Source organism: Cupressus sempervirens, chromosome 8 (genome assembly GCF_028749045.1).
Source record: "Cupressus sempervirens isolate cs-2001-9-10 chromosome 8, ASM2874904v1, whole genome shotgun sequence".
NCBI classification, from domain to species: domain Eukaryota; kingdom Viridiplantae; phylum Streptophyta; class Pinopsida; order Cupressales; family Cupressaceae; genus Cupressus; species Cupressus sempervirens.
Genome location: NC_143125.1, coordinates 658,394,737 through 658,410,507, shown reverse-complemented (window position 1 = coordinate 658,410,507; position 15,771 = coordinate 658,394,737). Strand labels below are relative to the sequence as shown.

Here is a 15,771-nt window from a genome sequence, read left to right as displayed (position 1 = left end):
AAACCTTATTCCTCAATCTAATTTTAATTCAAATTATAGCTCTAATCCTAATCCCTATGTATTTATATGTGAAATAAAATATGGAAATTGTAGTTGCTAAAACACAAAAATGAATAAGAAAACAACATAAAATTGCAAGAATAGTAGAGGTATTGTGTTTGAAACCACTCTATTGTTAAATAATTTTATGGAAAAAAGAAACTTTATTTGGGGCTTTCTCTTTTATTGATAAATACATTTGTTAATAGTTCTTAATGCAGAAGAAAAAAATTGATTAATTTCAAATAATATATCATACCAACGAGATAATCAATAATTTTACAATATATTTATTATGAAATGTATTAATCAAATTATTAAGTTTTTCATAGGTTTAAAAATATGTACTGCATGGAGAGAGCAGGAGATGAGATGACGATCTTTCAAGTAAAGTGCATTAATATTGTCATCTAATGATGATTAAAATAAATACCCAATTTCTTAATTTTAATCTTAAAATTATTTTTTAAATCCAATTATTATTAAACCCTAACCCTAATTCTATAATCAATTCAACTCTACTTGAACTCTACCCTAAGTTTAACCATGACTCAAATTATGAAATTTTTTTGATCTAGATGAAAAATATATTAATATATATTATAAAATTTCATTTTATATCTTTTAGTTTATCCACAAGATAAATAAATTTCATTATCCTAGTAATATATATCCCTACCTTCCTTCAACATACTTATCAATATGTATCTCTTCAGTTATACTCGACAACTTTGTTTTTTCTTGAATATATGGTACAGATCACCATCCATATTTTATATTAAATAATCGTTTCCATGCAAAACCCAACCTTCTATAATTCCCTTTGATTATAAAATAAATCTTTATACAAGCAATCTTCTTATTTTAGATACACAGTCTTTGCAATTTTCTTACCTTAGCTATCACAACACACACTCAAATAGTGAGAATTCCAACCTTTTAACTCTTTATCTAATATTTAGATAAGTTTATCTAACCACTATTGATTCTAACAATTTAAATTATCACATTCTATTGATATAATAGATCCTAACACCCACTTCCAAAACTTAAGAAAGCAAAATATAGTAGAAAACATTTGCAGACAAATTTACAATACATACATAATGTTTGTGTTCATCAACCTATCAAGACTACAAGAAAATTCCTTACAAAGATATGGAACAAAGAAATAACACATTCAACAAACATGTGGATCCACCAAAACAAAAATATGTTATTATTCTTACTATTTTTTTTAATATGATTTTTTTAAGAAAAATATAGCTTCATCTACCCTCTCCACTCTGTAAAATCCATTAATTAGGGTAGTGAATCTAATTATATTGGGAGAACAATGAGCATACAATATTTTAGCAACTAATCAAAGAGCCTCATCTACTCGGTTAACCTTACAAAGACTAGCAATTAGAGTAGTAAATGTAAGTTCATCTAGGGTACAATTAGCATCACCCATCTTAGCCACCAATCTAAGAGCTTCATTTACTTTGCTTACTCTATAGAGGCCACCAATCAAGATGGTAAATTTAATTTTGTCCGGACAAAAATGACCATGCCTCATTCTATTTAACAATTCCAATGCTTCATCAATATAACCCCACTCACAATATGCTCCTAATATAGTATTACAAGTTACAATATTTGATTTGATTCCCATCTCTTCTATCTCAAAGAAAAGAAAATCAATTCTAGAGAAATTGCCACAATGGCCAAGACTATACAATATCACATTGAAGGGTACTACACTCAGGGACATCCCCTAAGTTTTTGCTAAATGGACAATCTCCCAGGCCTTGTCTGCCTTCCCTACTTTACACATTGCATTAGTGAACTAAGTAAATTTAAGGGTATCTAGGAAAGACTTGCAACATTTCTCACTGATGTGAACTATAGTCATCTCTACCTCTTGTAATTTGTTTTCCTTTAACAATGTCAAAAATGCTTCTCTCAAAATGATCTTATTTGACACATAGTTGTCCCTCAACATTGCATGCAATAGAGTGAGAGCCTCGTTTATCTTTCCTGATTTTACAAAAACATCAAAAAGATGATTGTAAAGAAGATTATTCAACTTTGGATATGTTGTTCTTACCTCAATGAAGACATGTAAAGATTTGTGCAGCATCTTAGCCCTTTCAAAGTGGTAAATGAGGCAAGAAAAAATTAATTGAAGGCCCCAATTTTTTAATCTCATTCAGTAGATCTTTAATTTGATGAATGTAAAACTTTTCTAGTCCTGATATTAATCTTTCCCATGCCACCTTTACCTGGACAAAAATCCATTTTACCTGATCTTGTTTGTTTATATTTCACATGCTTGCCTTTGGTGATTCTGATCTTCCATCAAGCTCACTAGCTATTAAGAGAATGCTCAATCAAAATGGGGGAGCTAGTGGTGATTTTCATCACAATCTGATGTTTGCAGTAAATGTGATCTCAAAAAAACCCCAAATGTGTCATGCCCATTTTTTTCTACCAAAAACTTATTTAAATTCATCAAATAACTATCAAGATTTAGAGTCAATATTTAAATCCACAATAGATATTTTCATAAAATGATCTTGAGCATTAGCCACTTTTTTTCGAATGAAATAACTCACAAATTTAACATCCAAAATAATTTCTCTTAACTAACAATACCATAAATAACAATAACTTTTAGAACAGATTTACAATATCTCAAATAACAATAGCATCATTTCTATAATCTTTATCATAACTTCTTCTCTCATACACAAGTTTAAATATATTATCAAAAACTTAAGATCTAAAATTTCATTCATATTCATTTGCAAGATTACAACAATAATTATCAAAACCATTCACACAAGTTCCCTTTTCCATCCTACCATAATGGCATCATGAGGCCGCATGTGACCTAGCCATACCCCCAGGCAAGAGAACTCATTTCAACCAAGAGATTATGGATGCAATCCTAAGAGTTCTCTCTAAAACATTATGGAATAATTTTTCTAACAATATTTCATCTCAATAAGTTAGAACTACTCTAAATGCATATAAGTTACTTATCTTTTCAAGAGCTCTCCCTTTAGATAGATCTTCATCTTCAACCCAGAATCCTTCCTCCTCTTCCTAAATCTCCTCCTCACTCCATCAAGAAAAATTTGTCTTCAAAATGTAGAGTGGTTCCATCCCCTCAATTTTTTTCCCCCTACTCTTCTTAAAACCCTCTCATTCTTCTACATCTCCCAAGCCTTCTTGGGAAGGGTGTGGGTGACATTGGTTCTCCTCCTTACCTATCTTATTCACATTAATTTTCCTTGGTCGGTGTTCCTCCATTTACAATCTTCAAGAGAAGCTTTTGCCCTTCCAAGTCTTCAATTTCTTCAAGAGTTTTCCTTCATTTTCGGCCACCTTGGTAAAAGCAACTTCAGGGTGGTTCCCCAAGTCCATAATAAGAGTATAAATGAGTAAAAATGCCCAAAACCCCTAGGTCTACCATGTGGGCATTCAAAACAAGTACTAAACTGACACTAGGAGTCATCCTAACCCTTTGAAAGCTCACTTAAAGTTTGCATACGAATTTTACTTATGTTTGACCCTATTCAAAGCTACATAAACAAGGTTTCACATAAGGACCTACATGACCCAACCTAAAACATAGTTTCCAACCTATACATCTTCCATAGGACTTCTCACTCAAATGTCACATCTCCTAAAAAGGGGAGAAGGCATGGAGTGTCTCCTACTTTATGATTTTCGTCACTCTTGGGAAGTGGTACCTTTGAGGTGTCATAATGAAAGCTTTAACCATGATTTGACCTAAAACTAGCCCCCAACCCTAGGTAGTATAAGTGGGTTACATTATTTTAACCCAAAATGTACTTTAGGGTCCATTTTAACCCCTCTAAAGTCCAACTTTAGTTTACATCCGATTTTACAACAATTTGCATTGTGGCAACTTTGACTATTATAAAGAGTTGGCATAGATTCCTCGAAGATCTTTATAATCATCCTCTACACAATTCAATTTAAACATCAGTGAACCAAACATATATATATATATATATATATGACTATAAACATAATTACATATCCTAATCAACCATAGATGAACACATTAGATCGATATCATATTCCAACATCATTTTCCTATGAATCATTTGTGTATGAAAATCATTTACAAATATGTATCATTCATTTTATTATAACCACTTCTCTAAGTACAATATTTTCAAGAATAGTATCCATATTAGTAATTCATAACATATGTATCATAACACCTTATATCTTACATGTACATTAATCAAATTCTTACAATTGAGTCTAAGTCTATAATGAGATGGGGTATTACATTACTTTCTCTCACTAATTATAGGATTCAAATCATAACATCCCTTAAAATAACATAACGAGTACCACTAGTATTCATTGTGTTATCTATATTCTATTCATTTCCATACTTCTTTATTTAGAATTAAATGATACATAATTTACTTCAAAACAATAATCACATAACCCAAACATGATTTCCATTTTCACAGTCACCTTATGTGGAATGTATTCACCACAACACAATATCTATTCAATTCAATTGGCCATAATTTTAATTACTAAAACAATCTAATTATCATGACGAGATAAGATGAAAAATATAAGGTATTTATCTATAAGGTAACTCGCATTAGCTAATCAAGTTGTTAACTTATATTAGACAATCCATCCTAGTGTGAATTAGGTCTAATGCTACTAGTCTCATAACTATCTAAACTATCGTGTCATATGTAACGAGGTCCAACCATTTCTATTTGTAATCATTTTCAAGTGTATGAACAAAATACATAGTTGATCATAAGTTGAGTATAACTTGCACATTAATTAAATAAGCATAATTCTACTATATGACGTATCACATACACATTTGCACCTAATACTCGAATGGTTACAATTGATAAGTCAATCTTATTTAAACAATACTAATCATTGCAAGTCACATAAGGATTTTCCCTAATCATGTTATTGAATAAGTCATATAATGTTCTTCTAATGAAAAAATTAATATTTACTACTAATCAAATTATATTGTAGACAAATTAACAATTGATCTAGTCCTTACTTGGACAGGACCTTACAAAATGTTTGAGGCTACTGTAATTGATAATGCAGATCTGTCAGTGTTGGTTAGCTGAAGATGAGAGTTTATCTTGCAAATGGATTTTTTCACATGCTTAAGTTGGTGATTGGTTGGTTTCCTCCATCCATTTAGACATGGTCTCATGCTAACACTTAATGATGGAAATTTTTCTCGAATGTTTTAGCATAAGACCGTTGAAAAATCCGAACAAACCGGTCATTATTTTCCAAGGGGTGAAGCCTATTGGCTTAACAAGGAGGCTAAGAATTGTTAATTTTTGTAGGTAATCTTTAAGCCCATCAATCCTTTTTTTAATATAGATTTTTTTGAAACCCTCATAACCCTAGATCTATAGCAGGAGTTCGATCAGCTTTAACATATTTTCAAAAAGCACTCTACGCACACATACTTTTCTTAGAATAGGAGAAAGAATTGACCACCAATAGATTAAATTCCTCTACACATTGAAAATCCTTTGAGGAATTTGGATGGTGCATGGAACTATTAGTAGAAACACAAGGGGGTTCCTTGAATGAGAGCTTAAAACTCCCCCAACCCTCTCCTTCATCTTCCTACATGTTAAGGACCACTTTGGTAATCACACGAATGGCATAAACATGCATTAATTTTCTAGACAACATGACCATAGCTAATAGGAGGAGAATCCCTATGGATAACATGAACCTAGGGTCCACCTCTCTTTTGACACTAGAATCGTTAGCATTTTGCAATGAACAAATCTTTTTGGCAATGTAAAATGACACAGTTACAAGCAAGAGAACTATATTTCTCCATCTCCCTTAGGTGCCCACAAAAATCACCTTGCTATCTGAAAATAGATGTGGACAAGCGGTGGGTGTGGAGCCTTCCTTGCCTCAGTCCTTGGCCTAGCCTTCTACTCACACCTATCTCCAAAGTCCCCACTGACTGTGCACTGTACGATTAGATAGACATCACTGATAATTTCCCACTTGTGAGGGGATTGGAAGTATCTATTACTCTCTAGTATCTTCCCCTTTGAAAAATTTAATAAAGAAAACTTTATGTTTGGTTTCTTATCATTCATCTTTTGGGGAGTATGCCTTATTCATTTTCAAAATTAATTGTATTTTATGGACTACTGATTAGCACTTCCACCAATAGAAGGTGCAAGGGATGTGGTCATATGTATTTAGTTGAAATTTTAAACAGACAAACGTAGGGTAAGAAACATAGTTAGGAACATAAAGTATCAAATGTAGTTAGGCACACAAAGTAATGAAAGAAACTTTTTGTTTACAAGTCAAAATAGTAGATGATAAATAGTTTTTTTAATTCTCATTTTCAAAACATGTGTAATGCTTGAAAGAGCATTCTATGCAATAAAAGTAAGTTTGAAATTTGATTGTACAATATTGTATGATATAACTTGTTGATTTCTCCAAAAAAAATTAGCAATACAATTCTGTGGAGTTCTTAAGTAAATGTTGTATATGTGGGAATCAAAATGACTTCCCAAGGAGCCTCAAAGCAAAAGATTGGATTCTATGACTACTAGTGAATTACCAATACACCCCCACCTGACAAATTAATTTTACAAACTTTTTGAGCTGACAAATGAGAAACCAAAAAAATCATTCTTTCAAAAAAAAAAAAAATTTAAAAAATTAATTGATTTATTATTTTTCTCTATACTTCATTTCCTCCCTATTTCTAGGGTTTCAAGTGTCATTCTTGAATACCACTCTGTTGGTGCATTAATAGTAGATGATAGGTGACTTTTCTCATAAACATTAAATCAGTTTTAGGAAAAAAAACTATTTGAATATATAATTTACTTTTCCAAAAAATCTATTTGAATTTATAATTATCATTTCCAATTCCGATCAGAGAATTAAAAGAAACACCCAATTTGAAGGCACCGCAAAATAAATCAATGAAGAATGTACACCTTATCATGGGTATCCTACATTAGTTTTTTTATTAAAAAAATAAATTAATTAAAAGCTTAAAAATTAATTAGAAAAAAATATTTTTAATTTGTTCAAAAAATAAAAGTAAATGTGATATTCATTGCTAGTTCTTTGATTATAAATCAAGACATTACTAAAAATCTAAATAATTTTTCTTGTAATAATAACTTTCTTTTTACCTATTTTCATTTAAATGTTAATTTGGATGACTAACATTTAATATATCAATCAATAATTATCCTTTCAGTAGAAAAACCTAAATTTGAATCATTTTAATTGATTCAAAGTTATAGGTTATTTTTACTCAATCTCCTATTCTTCTTATCATAGTAGGTAGGGACTCTTGCTCCCACACTTATTTTGGTCTTGATTTACTACTTTGATGAAATGTTAAGTTGCATGGAAAAATTGTGAAATAGGGTTTCCATTCAATCTTTGATAGTGCTCTCAGAGATTCACTCGTTCTATGAAAACTATTTCCATGTTTTCGATTTTCTTAATGTGTTAGCTGCCTAACCAATCCCCGAGCCTTGACATATGAGGTCTACATTTAGTTTACTTTTATTTATATGTTTTTTCTAAGTTTGCTTTGTGGCTGCTAAACTGCCCTTCTTCCATCTTGGCAGCAATCACTATAGCCATGTGCCATTCTTTTATATTTTCTTATCCCAATTTTCTAAGTTTGTATGGTGCCTATCACTGAGCTAAATCTGAATTTGCAGATTTTTATTTTATTTTTCCAACTTTAAAATCTTTCTTCTGCTACTCATGGATACTAAGGAAGTGTCTGTGTTAACTAATTTTAACTCCAATTTCACTATTTTTTTTATGCAATAATTCCACTTAAATAGTGGATGTTCATGCATACATAATTCATGTTGTTATTTCACAGTTCTTCACTGTGATTTCTTAATTGGTACGGCGGTGTAATTGTATAAATCATGCATATGAATGTAGATTATAAAAAATCAATGAGAAATAGATTTCTTTTTCATTTTTAGTAGCTTTGTTTTCTCTACTTTCTTATCTAAAATTTGTGCCTCTTTCTTTCAGCAACATTTTAATAAATTTCACATATTATTTGTGAAACTCTACATGGTATCAGAACATAGGGAGCTATGAGAAGAAGTACTATTTTCGTTGCAGGTATTGCAGATTAGAGCTTATTTAGAATGAAAAAATTTCATTAGATTGGGGGTTGTTAATATTTTTCTTTTTGTAATCACCAACTAAGATAAAGTCCCATTTTTGGGGGAGATCAATGATGCCTAGTATTTATTTTCATCCTTATGTTGTCAAGCTAACCTTGGAGAATTATCTGTCTTGGAAAAAGGGGATAGAAAATCACTATCTTAAGCGAGACAGATAATTCTCCAAGGTTAGCTTGACAACATAAGGATGAAAATAAATACTAGGCGTCATTGATCTCCTCCAAAAATGGAACTTCATCTATTTCTTTTTGTAATCACAAATTGAGATAAAGTTCTATTTTTGGGGGATATCAATGACGCCTAATATTTATTTTCATCCTTTCATTCTCAAGCTAACCTCAAAGAATTATTTGTCTTGCTCAAGGTAGTGATTCTCTATCCCCTTTTTCCAAGATAGATAATTCTAATTCTTAGAGGTTAGCTTGACAGCAGAAGGATGAAAATTAATATTAAGTATCATTGATCTCCCCCAAAAATGGAACTTTATCTCAATTCATTTACAAAAAGAAAAACATTAACAACCCCCAATCTAATGAAAAAATTCCATTCTAAACAAGCTTTGGTTTGAAATACCTACAAATAACATTGGTACTTCTTCTTCTAGCTCCCTATGCTTTGATACCATGTAAGATTTTGCAACCTAAAGCTGCAAAATAAATTAGGAATTTTCTTATTTTAATTTGCAATTTGTCTTCATTCTTTTAGAAAATTCTTAATTTATTTTACAACTTTAGGTTGCAAAATCTTACATGAAGGAGCATATTTTAAAAAAAAAAAAAAAAAGACAGGCTGAAGTGATAGTCATTTCCTGCATCTTGGTAATCATGTAGTTGAATTAGGAATCCATTCCACTAAATGAAGCAATAGGGTTTCCTACTAGAGGCACCACCAGTTGCTCTTTTTCCCTCCTATATATCCTCATTTTTCTTTTCTTCATCAAATTGCACAAGCTGGATTGGCTTGCTTTTTTCTACCCATGAAATTGAGACTATTTTTCCATATGAGCTGATTTCTTTCATCTATTGTTGCTGGTAAGCAGGCAGTTGTTTGAATGCCCAAATTCAATTCTATTTTCTCCCTCTGATCCACATATTGGGAGTTGTTATTAGCCTATTGGTAAGACATGTATTTTCTTTCTAAATTGTCTTCTTATCTTGTTATTTTTCTTTTTCTTCATAATATATGTATATCTATTACATACTCTTATATCAAAAGCTTTTTTCATTAATAAAAAACAAAGCAAAACTTGAAATGCATATCTTGATGTACACTAAATCCTTAGTGGATGCCATTTATTAAATCTAGTACTATGAATAGGGAAATTGGTAAGGAAAGATTATTTAAAGATCTCCATGGGACCCTAGCCTAAGAGAATTGAAATATATCTTCTCAATGTTAACTATCTTTTTATTAGAGCAATAAAAAATATTCTAGAAAAAAGTTTATTTTATAGCTCGAGTACCCCAAATGATATGTTTATTTTTTCAAAAATAATAGGACCACTTAGTGTGCTCCTTTGTGAGACCCTTAATCTCAACATGTTTTTTTTCTCAATAGTTGTTAAACTACATTTGGAGCACTAAACTTTGTTTTTTTCACATCTTCAAATTTTGAAGGTTTATCTTCAATTTCTTGTAAGGCTCCCCATCTTTTTGTACTTGCCCCTTTTTTTTCTATCTCTCCATCTCCTCCTCTCTCATTATCTTTCTTATTCTACCTTCATGTATCCACATCTCTCTTTCTCTCTCATCCATCTCTCCCTCTCAATATACTTATTTTATAAAAATCCCCTCTATCTTCCTCAAGTTATATCTTTATCTCAATCTCTCCTTTCTACCCCTATCTCTCGCACCCCTTCCCTCCGTCCCTCCATCCCTCCATCCCTCCTCTATGTGTGTGTATGTATGTCTATATATATCTCTATATTTCTCTTCTCATATAAGCATTGGTTAATTTTTGAAAATTGCCCAATTTTAAGCTTTCAATTGGCCATTTTATCTCTGAATCTTTGTGAATTTCTGAATCTTCATGTCTCCGGCTTGTTACCAACTCCGTGCAGCACTTGAAATTTTTGAAAACTGACTTCTAAGTCTCAGGTTATTGCAAGTTAATGGAGAGACCCAAAATATGCATTTTCAAGTTTATCATTAACCATTAACCTCTCAAAAAGGTTAATGATAACTTTTCAATCGCGCATTTTGGAGTAGGTTAATTAACCTCTCCAAAAATGCATATTTCTTAACCTCTCAAATAGGTTAGTGTTAATTTCCAAAATGTGCATTTTGGAGTAGGTTAATTAACCTCTCCAAAAGCATGCATTTTTTAACCTCTTTGAGACGGTTATTAACTTGTTTGAAAATTTCCAAATTGTATAAACCATGTGTAAATTCCTTCGGCTTGAATATAGTGGGATAATGTTATTGAAGCACTTATTAAAGTCGATATTTTATGTTTGTTGGAGTTTCAACCTATGGCTGTATGCATCCACAAAACTTGGTTTTTTAGAATATTGCTACATATACAAATCAATGCATATTATTGTCCACGTGAGAAAGGGAAAGTCTTGTGGTTCATTTAACATATACATCACCTTGCTCACCTTATTTCCAACTCAAACGCATGGTCTTCCCAGGTGAATAGTTGGTGTGATACTGAGGTTTGAATACCTGCCGTCAGTTATGGGAGTCCAAATTTATGAAGGAATTAAATTGGAACATAAAAGAATCTGATCGTGTGTAGACCACCCTCTTCACCAAGTGCAAGATAAGGACATTTTTAAAGAATTAATTAAAGCATACCATCTCATACCATACTTTCCAACTAATTGATTCTCAACCTATGGCTTTCCTTCACAATGGAAAACATTTGAAATTTCAAGAGCTGGGAGACATAAAGCCGCCAACATTTGTTGTGGGTAAAATGCGATATATTTATATCAACTTGCTAACATTAAAATAAATATTTCCATATTCATGAGCAGAGCAGTGTCGTTCCTATCCATGCAAGCAAATGAAGGATGCTTTAAAGAAGAAATTGCGCTCGTAGTTCATTCAATAGGCACACCACCTTGAACACCTCATTGCCAACCCTGATATCACCCTAGTCTTTAAACACTTTCTTGCAACCCGCAGTTTTCCTATTATCTTCAGGGCATGCTCAAAGGAATATTGATGATGGCATGAAAATCTTCACTTAAATATTTGATCTTTAGGTTATGGTGTTGCACTATGGTTGGATGACACCACTACAATAATGAGAGAGAAGATTACAGATTTCCATAACAAAACTGTGCAGAGATTTTTAAATCGATATATCAACTTTGGAATCTATCACCATCCATATCTTAATGAAAAATGATTTTACTCAGAACTCGAGCATGTAAATTATACTAGCAAATGAAGGAATGTTAATTACATGGAGACACTTGATATGCAAAGGATTAATGCCAAAGAACATCTGCTAAACAATTTTTTCATCTTTTCTCCATGCGAATTCATTAGATGTATCAAACAAATTTAGCTCCTGACTTGTTTGACATAATGCCAAAATAAAAAAAAGGGTAGTGAGCATGAACATAACATATAGAATGCTAGGAAAGTGTTCGACAAAATGAAATATTCATTCCTAACCTGTAGCTCTGAAACCCTCAGATCAGCATCCTTGCTTTCTTAGGCAATCGATACTCTATAGATAAGTTGGAGCATCATTAATATCATGCAGATTTATGAGTGAATTACAAGTCTGGGCAAGATCCAATTCTTATGAATTTTTGTTAGAAGACATGGCAATTCTTAGTCCAATGTATTGCTGATAGATCTTTTTGGTTGGGTGGTTGATTTGTTACTTTGAAGTTAGAAGTAAAGAGTGCAACACAAGGTTGAAGGCATCTAACAAATTTGATAAAGAAAGATTGATAATCTATCATGAAGAACAAGTATCAAAGGCTAGATTATGCTCCTGTTTTAAGAAGTATGCTTCCAGATATCGGCAATACCATTTTAGGAAGTGTCTACCTTCAAGACTTCTAGTCATCTCTTGTGAATGAAGAAAAGACTCCATTAGCTGGAAAGATATTAGAAAGTGGCTTGGCTCAAGCAAGAGGACACCCCATTTTAGCACAGTGCCCAGACTTGGTATTGGAGTGCATGAAAGCTTACCATCTAAATACTAGAAAAGTTATTTCATCGAAAAATAAAGTAATTATCTGTCTAGATCCTGCCTCTATTGCTAGTGTTTTTCGATTGCCTACCCGGATGTAATATTCTAACATCAATCTAAGAACTACCAAAGAGTATTTTACTGCAAATCAGACTCAATGTCTAAACACCATTTCCAAGTCATGGTTCTCGCAACCAAGAAAAGGGAAATCTTAATTAAGAGAATCCATTCACAGGTCGTTGTTAAAAGAAGATGTGGAAAACATGGTGACCCTACTAAGAAGGATCGTTGGTCTTTGGGACTCACACGAGTTTGTAGGTTGGATGTTCCTGTTTATCAACATGATCTGTGAAGGAAAACAACATATTGATTGGGCTGAAATTATTAGTGATTCACTACATAGATAGCTCATGGGACTTCAAGAAAATGACTACTTTTATATGACTTCATATCTTTTCTATGTTATCGCAAGCACCAAGAGTTGGTTAGGACTTAACCGGCAGGGGGTTTATGATGACACCTCCATCATTTATAATCATCTTCCTCAAATTCAGTATAATAATAGCCTACACTAGTTTAGAAGAGTGAATGACGCATTCACCATGCTAACTATAAGGGAAATTCAAGGGAACATTGGACTCAGAATTTCACTAGAAGCAGCGATGAAAGTACAAAAATATGGAAGCATTTTCATACAATTCTCGAAGTTTACTTATATCAGGTTAGCTACCTATGATGGGTGTCCATTGACGCTACCTAGATTTGTGGATGATAAACTGGTCTTAATTGAAATGTGCAGGCAAATTAGTCAAATCAATAAACTTTGCAAGAATAGGAGGATAGATGAAATAGCTTTTCCTATTGCCATCAGATATTATAGTTGTGATACTACATCAGATGCCAGGAACATTGAAAGATCTATTGCCACAATAAATTTGCATCCTTACACGATGCATTTCCCTTATGACAGTAAGGGCTATGCAGTGAATGGATTAAAGTTAAATCCTAGTCTTGGTCACTTCCCGACTCTAGAAGAATTTGGGAGGATTGTGAAAATGACTTTGAAGTTAGGAAGAGAGATTGGATGTGGCTTACAGTACGACAGGTGATAGACTTCAAGTTGGACATTGATGTGACAAGTGTAGATGACGATGAGGTTTCTTTGGTTGATCCTTACTATTATGAGAAAATTGAATTGCTAGATCTCCCTCCTATTGATTGGTCAATTCCAGAGTTAAAAAGCTTGAAGGAAAGGACTACCTTTGTTCTTAAAAGGACAAGAGACTGGATCAGTAAAGTTAGAGACTGGAATTTCAAGGTAAAGAGAGGAGAAATAATAAAGGAGAATCATCTCGGATGGCGATAGAGGAAAATTCTAGTGAGAAGATGCAATAATTGGATGTAGGTGCTCAAGATTGGGATGAAGATCTGAATCAGCTGGATAAGTTTACAGTCAAAAGAAAAAGGACAAGAATGAAAGGTAAAATGAATCAGGAAGGGAATGAATCCAGTGAAAAAGATCAAAGAACTTCTCAAATTTCTGAATCACATGTCCCTGTTACATCCCCTCATGATGCAGTGATTCCTCATTTGAGTCTCTCTCCTCCTAATATGCCATTAATAGACATCACACAATTAGATAACCCATTATCTAATTCGGAAGACTTAATGATGATTGCTGAAAATGTGACAAGTGATGTACAATCTTCAAAAATTACACATTCATGGTTCTAGAAATGTCTTTAGAAGAGGAAAAAAGTTGTTCAAATGATCCCACCTCTGTTTTTTGTGATCTCTAGTATTCTTCAGAAGTCTTCTAAGGCGAAAAAGACCAAGGTGATGTCCAGGTTAGCTATTGATGAAACTTCAGGAAACTTGTGTGTGGAATTGGCCAAACCTATAATTGAAAAGAATGTTGATGAAGCATCTGAATCATATCTCATTCTAGAAAAGGTTGAACTCGGTCCTTCTAATGCAGAAAGAGAGTTTCAAAATTTTGAAGTGATTGATGCTCAGATGTTGCAAAGGGTGAAGGAAGAGAAAAGAGCCAAGGAGCAACTCAAAGAACAAGTTTAGATGATGGTAGCTTATATTAATTCCATCAGCAATCCTTCTAATGCCCAAGCCATGATCACTCCGTCGCAGGTCCTGATGGTATTTTGGATCATAATGTTGTTGAAAGAATCAACAAACACAAGTCACATAGTATGATGATCGAAGCTTGGATAAACAAGATGATAGAGGATGCTTCAAAACTTATAAATGGGGTAAAAGAGATATATGGGAAAGCCATAGCACAGGTACAAGAAATTTCTAAGGAGTTGGAAAGTAGCATGGAACATAAATCCAACTAGCAAAAAGTAGCTGAAAAATTAAAAGAAATGGCCAAGTTAGATACGGGCACCCTACTCTTAGAGAAAATTATTGATGATCCAAGTGACAACCAAACACGTATCTGGAGTAAAAGTGTTGGTTGGAAGGTGATAAACATCAGCAAAGGGATCACTGAGTTCAAAAAGCTAATAGCCTCTTTGGAGCAACTGAAAACAAAAAGTACAGATGAATTAATCTCTACTATCACAAGTGGGGTGCCAGTAAATGATCTTCAACATGTTGATTGTCAGTTTCTCCTTGATTCCTTCAGTGTTCAGATTCATTCAGAAATAGAGAACCGTGTATCGAATGCTGAAACTATGATGAAGCTTAGCCTGGTTGAAATCATGCTAGGAGATTGTAACATTTCAGCCTATCGACAAGAGTCAGAAGAAATTCAAGATAGATACTTTACAGCCAAACTCGGGATTGGAAAATGTGTTCATTTCGAACTATGAATCAATGATGATTATCCTAGATTCTTACAGGGCTTTTCGGGATAGATTAATTGTGTTCGGGTAGATAGAGTTAGTAGCTAGGAGAATCCATGATTGTATATGTAAATATCTTTAGAAACTCTAGCTAAAGTTTTGTTTTTGCAAGTTTCCTTGTATAGGTTAATTTTCTTGAGGTTAATTAACCTTCCAAAATTATGTATTTTGGAGGTGGTTATTAACCACGAAGAGGTAGTTATTAACCTCTATGTCTATATAAGGATGCATTTTGGCTTTGTAAAAGGGACTTTTTGGTTGGAAAAATAAGGGAACACTATGCTGAAATTTTGATCTAGGGATAAATTCTGGAAAGTATGTACACTTTTTATCTCTGAATTGAAAAATCTCTATTGCTTTCTTGGTGCAAGGGAATGAAATGAGAAATGCTTTGGGTTTCTTATTTTAAAATCCAAATTGTTATACGCTATAGTAGACATTCTCATGGTGCT

The 15,771-nt window shown here is 32.7% G+C and overlaps 1 pseudogene; it reads right to left on the bottom strand.

The window, feature by feature from the left end:
• Positions 1 to 1,276: 1,276 nt before the first annotated feature.
• On the bottom strand, positions 1,277 to 2,912 carry LOC149544165 (pentatricopeptide repeat-containing protein At5g28460-like; annotated as a pseudogene).
• Positions 2,913 to 15,771: the final 12,859 nt, after the last annotated feature.